This window comes from Rhododendron vialii, chromosome 12a (assembly GCF_030253575.1).
Source record: "Rhododendron vialii isolate Sample 1 chromosome 12a, ASM3025357v1".
NCBI lineage: Eukaryota > Viridiplantae > Streptophyta > Magnoliopsida > Ericales > Ericaceae > Rhododendron > Rhododendron vialii.
Genome location: NC_080568.1, coordinates 14,151,625 through 14,157,963, shown reverse-complemented (window position 1 = coordinate 14,157,963; position 6,339 = coordinate 14,151,625).

The following is a 6,339-nucleotide window of genomic DNA, read 5'->3' as shown; positions in this document are numbered from 1 at the left end:
CACGTGGATTACACTAGTCTCATTAAAAGTGAAACCACTTAACATCATGTTTGGCTAAATCAAACCCATTAAGCCAACATGGTCTAACATGCTCTTCCATTTTTTTTAAATAAATAGAACAATTTAATTATCACCGAAAAATACAAATATGTATGGACATAAAATTTCACACAACCTACGATTCGTTTCAAGGTTTTAATCAAACATGTAACCATTGCATTGAGGACTACTTGGCCACCCATCCAAAATCATGAATATATTTTCTGGAAATCGATCTTTCCCTTATAAAGAAGGATTTCGAAAGAGCAAATATTGCCTACACATGAAAAGTTATGAGGTGAATGCAAGGGCCAGTAATGCTATACATTAGGGTTGCATTCTTGTAATAATTTCCAACTATTATGACCTTCCATTTACTAATAAGGTATTGGACTGGAACAAGTTCTCAATTATAAGGCCATCCACAGTAATCAAAAACCAATTGTTTTTAAAGTTAACAATGTTGGTGCAAAAGATAGCTCACAATGGTATAATCAAACTTAGCAACATCCTTAGAAATAATTAAATTTTGGATTTTGGATAACCAAAACTAGCAACTTTTTTCAATAATCAAAATTTGTAGACTCCACACCACACAAGTTAACTAGTTTCAAAATTTGTATACACGCGTGTTTCAATTGGTATTTTGTTTTCTTCTCTTCTTCGCCTACTCTATATCTTCTTCACTTCACCCACAAACTATTTTTCTTTTTTTCCCTCAAAAAGTGAAGCTTATATCTCTCGATCATCTACAATTCAACTTATCATTGCCGGATTAAGGTATTTCAACATTCTTTCCCGTTTTCTATTTTTTTTTCCCCAAAAAAATTCATAATAGGAGGGAAGAAAGTCACTGATTTTTTCCCAAAATTAAGAGAGAGAATTAATATATTTTTGCTAGAAAAACTTAAATGGAGGGAAGTGAATGGTATAGAAAACAGAGGAAGAGAGAGAGTGAAATTGTAGTAGACCCTTATTTTGATTAGTGACCATTGTGAAGCTCAAACATTGTTAAGCTTAGCAACCTCTTAAGTGAATAATCAAAAGTTGATGTGTCAAATTTTGATTATACCACTGTGGATGGCCTAAGCAACGAAGAGGACAATGGATTTTGGAAGAACATATTGTTATTGGTATCCAGACGAACGTACCTAACCATGTACCACAACCTGGGTTTGGTTAAGAGGCATACACCACCTAGAAGTTTTGATTCCTTTATATGACCACCCACCAATAACAAATTAAGTTTGCGGGAGGATTGCACCGGCTATCTTAATTACTAACCTTTTGTTAGCACCTTGATTTTTGAGGCTTGCTAAGCTTGGCTAGCGCTAGCACCTTGCACCCTACCCAACCTGTAACGCCCCAAAAAAATTCAACATTAACACGTGCAATAAATGTAGAAATATTACGTTGAAAAGTCAAGTCTCCGTCAAACATTAGAAGGGTTGACAAAAAAAAGGACTTTTCTTATTTAAAACCCTGAAGCAATTTATCTTTTTACTAAAAAGATGATAATCATAATGACTATATTTTTCACAAAACAAACAAGTTTTCTATGCCTCATAACTCCATATAATCAAACCATATAGTTTCAGTCCCATAAGTCTCCAAAACAACATATTCTTTACATATCTCTAGAGCCAAACTAAGTTCTACAAGTCATAGGATTGGCTTCCCAAAAGATGATTACATATCCCTACATTTTACAGTTCCAAAATAATAACATAAGTTTTCGGTTCCACAATTATACTACAAAAGACAATGCATCCAATATGGCCTTATGGCCTTGCACGTGTCATTACATATGCTAAACAAAACATCACAACAGGGACTCCATGTAGCTACTCTTCACTAAATTTTCAGCGCCTCATTGCCACATGAAATGGTTTAAACAACATGAGCCTGATCCTGTAGGAAACAAGACTAAACCAAATAATATGTTCAAGTGTAACGTAAATGTCATGAAACTGACACAAGCTAAAGGTCCACATGTAATTATCAAGTGTTCATAAGTATACCTTAATAATAATCTCACATGGTTTCCTGTCCTATCAACCTTTGCTCAACATTTCCAGGCTCAACCCAAAGTCATAACCATGTGCTAAGTGTAACTTCTAACCTAGGATAGTTAGGTACAAGTACCACCCCATGAACCGGAGTAATCATGTAACGACCCTGATTTTTGGTAAATAAAAAATTTCGTTAAATATTTGAATTTTATTCTAATTACTTGGATTTCATTTAAAATTCCTTTTTAATTGCTAATAATCCGTCATAATTAGATTTGAGACTTATAAAATTATATCGTTTTGCACCAGACAATCTAGTCATTTTCTAAAGACAAGTATGCTTGTAGAAGCACTTGTATATATTCCTAGTGAGCGTAATAAAATCTTAAAGTTATATTTATTGGCTAGAAATCCTACTTGGCAAGTCTAGTTAATTCCTAACTAACTAGTTTGGCCAATCCAGTTACCAATCAAGGCTAGTTCCATCTAGTTGAACCTTATGACCCTTATGAGTCCTCCTAATTCCTAGGTGCACATTTTGAACCTTTCTACACCCTAGTTGAACCCTTCCAACCCTAGACTAGGAAATCATTGCACTTTCTTGACTAGTCAATTCTTGACTTTATTCATCATCATTATATCTTCCAAGTGTATCTTTTCTCTTTACCCTTTGAACGATAGTTGTTAGGGAGATTCTTATCCTTTGGGTAATAGGTTTTGTTTCCAACCATTTAGTTAGGCAAACCTAAGTACCAATTGACTTAGTTACATTTTCCTAGCATTTAAGAACCATTGGATAAAGATAGTCATCATGATACTTCCAAAAGTAGCACTCATGACTTAGTGTAATCATGACTAGGATCACTTTCACGGAAATAGTAAACCCTTGGTCCATAGGATTACCTTTGGAAGCTTAACCTTCATCATTACCTTTCCTTAGACCTATTAGGACCTACTTGGACCTAAGTGTACCTAGTATATATATGTATAGATATATGTATGATTGTTAGGAGAAGTGTTATCCATTGGACAATAACTAGTCATCAAGCCTTGACTACAATCATTACTCCTTCCTAGCCTTATAAGTCTATTTGGACCTAACCACCCTTAGTCTTTCTCACTCTTATATACATATACATACACATATATAGCATGGGACAAGAGAGAAAGAGAGAGAGAGAGAGAGAGAGAGAGAGAGAGAGAGAGAGTGAGTGAGAGAGTGAGGTGTGTGCTTGTGTGTTGTGCACTCCAAGCTACCCATTTAGCCTTAAGCCTATTTATGACTTGACAACCCATTTCTAGTTAATTTCAAGCATAGAATCCTAGCCTTAGTCATCCTAAATTTGCTTCCAAACTAGCCTTTGATCACCCTAGGATTTGACTACAACCTAGACGTAGGAATGACTAAACATGGAAGACTATACTTTAGCCTAATCAAACCCTACCTTAGACTTGTAAGTCTTGCACCCTAGACTATGATTACCTAGGATTTACCTAGAAAGCCTAAGATCCTACTTGATTTTATAGCCTTATGCCTAAAGATTGGATTTGACAAGTCATGGTGAGCTTGAAAGGCTTGATTTGACAAGTCAATGGAGCAAATCCATGGGAGAGAGAGAGAGAGAGAGAGATATGGCCAGCTAAGGAGGGGAGAGGGAGAGCCAAATTTTTGCTATAAATAGGACCCCCCTCATGCCATTCAACTCACACATTTAAACCTTTCAACTTCTCTCTCTAGAAACCTTGAGTTTGTTCTTTTTTCTTCTTGTTCTTAAGTTGTTCTTAAGGTTCTTCTTGAGTTCTTCAAGAAACTCATCTTAAGCCGCCACTAAACCACCACTCGACCACCCTTTCGATTCCAAAAGTTAGTAGTTTTAGTCAAGAGCTAGTTTCGAGAGAAACCTTTCTCTTTCAAAGCTGTCGTAAGACCACCGGAGGAAGTTACTCCGTCCAATAGCCAACTTACTTTCCGTAGCCGCCCTACCGCCAAGAAGAACGGTAGATTTTTCCGTCATCATTATCTCTAAATATACGTAGATTCTTCCGTACTCACTATCTCTAAATATAAAAATGTGTATATTGTTTGTATGTGAAAATGCATGAGAACTTGAAGGGTGTTTATTAAGTTTTGAAAAGAAAGGGGAGTATGATGAATATAACGACTTTATTTTCCAGAAAAACATATGTTGTTTTGAACTTCCCTAAAAGAAAGAGAGAACGGATTTTGAAAACATGAACTTGATTAGAAGTATTCGTATTTTGATCTTAGGATGGTTATGAGCATGTATACATAATTGTTAGAATTACTTGTCTTGTTGTGTGCTAAAGCATAAGTGATTCTCACTCCAAAGGCGTCCGTACATGTGGCGTTATGCTTTAAGTGGTGATTTGAGCATGATTAGTAATATAGAGTTGGATGATCTTGCTAGTTTAGTTTCAAGATTTCAATGAATAATTTATGGTTATATATGTGAAAAGTCATACTGCGGAGTCTTTGCATGAAAACGAGACACGGATATTGAGAAAGTAGAAACATGACACCTAGGGTGTGTTAATGGCAAAGTATGTTTTGAAACCACAATGTGGCCAGATGTGGTAGCCCATTGTGTGTAAGAAAACCCGCAATGTGGCCGAACTTGGTAGCCCATTGTGTGGATTTGCAGAAATCGCAACGTGGCCGGGCTTGGTAGCCCGTTGGGTGAATGAAAACTTGCAATGTGGCCGGACTTGGTAGCCTATTGTGAAGATTGCCAATGGGGCCAGACGTGGTAGCCTCATTGGTAATGTGACTTGGTTATCCGCGGAGAGGAGCCAATGCAAATTTTGTGTGCCAATGGGAATTCAGTGCGGTGGAACCATTGTGAGGATACTCGGGAGACCGGAACGGCGAAACCGAGGTTGGGTGTGTTAAAAATGATTTTGAAAATGTTGATTTGGTAAATGAAAACGAGACACGGTCTACGACGAGTCACGTAGGAGAAACTCAGAAAATCATGGACACCAACGTTAGTTTGAATAGTGAACGTGGATGTGTCATTGTTAACTATTTTGTTAGATATGCATGTACTATGTAGAAATCGTTAATTTTATGATCTATTGATTGTAAGTTAAAGGTAAGTGGGTACGCTGGTATAATGTGTCAGACTTCGTAGATGAACAGGGTGAGCTATATACCTTGGAGGCTTTTGGAGTCGAAGAGCTGGCTAGGATGGAAGAGCAGGCAGAGCTGTAGTTAGGAACCTTAGTTTTCCTCCATTTGTGTAATTATGGGGATTATGATGTAATAATGAGTCAAACTCCATTTAAGTTTTCAATGAAAATATTTATTTAACGTTCCCAAAATTCGGGGCGCTACAAATCGGGTACGGTGTACCACCCAATAAAACTTGGTCTTTCACCGAGGAGCTCGCCAAGCACAACTTCCTTTTTTTTTTTTTGGTAAATCAGCTTGAAATAGAAAAAAGGATAACCGAATGTATAGTCTACAGGAGGCATACCTCAGGAGGAAAAAAGAAAAAGAAACAAAAGAAAGAATAGAAAAGTGGAGATGCCTGTGCCAAGTGGCTACATAAAGCTAGAGGGAGATAGAATGACCTATCGATGGGTGATTTTATTGGGTGGTACACCGTACCCAATTTGTAGCGCCCCGAATTTTGGAAACGTTAAATAAACATTTTCATTGAAAACTTAAATAAAGTCTGGCTCATTATTACATCATAATCCCCATAATTACACAAAGTGAGGGAAACTAAGGTTCCTAACTACAGCTCCGCCTGCTCTTCCATTCTAGCCAGCTCTTCGGCTCCAAAAGCCTCCAAGGTATATAGCTCACCCTGTTCATCTACAAAGTCTGACACATTATACCAACGTCGCCACCAGTATAATATGTCAGAGTCACCAAAGGTAACACCATGAGCTACAGGAGCTCAGTAGAATAATTCATACCCACTAACCCTTAACTTACAATCAATAGATCATAAAATTAACGATTTCCACATAGTACATGCATATCTAACAAAATAGTTAACAATGACACATCCAGGTTCACTATTCAAACTAATGTTCATGTCCATGATTTTCTGAGTTTCTCCTACGTGACTACAAGATGGAGGAAAAACCAAGGGCAAAACAGGTCGAGAACAACTAAAACCACTAGGCCACAGGCCTTCAAAAATTAAGGTTCAATTTCTGCTCACCCTTCTACAAAGAGGAGAGAGAACCAACAACTTGTTTTTCCTAGGTGCACCACCTAGATCTAGACCAACATATTCTGAGCATGTCACAACCT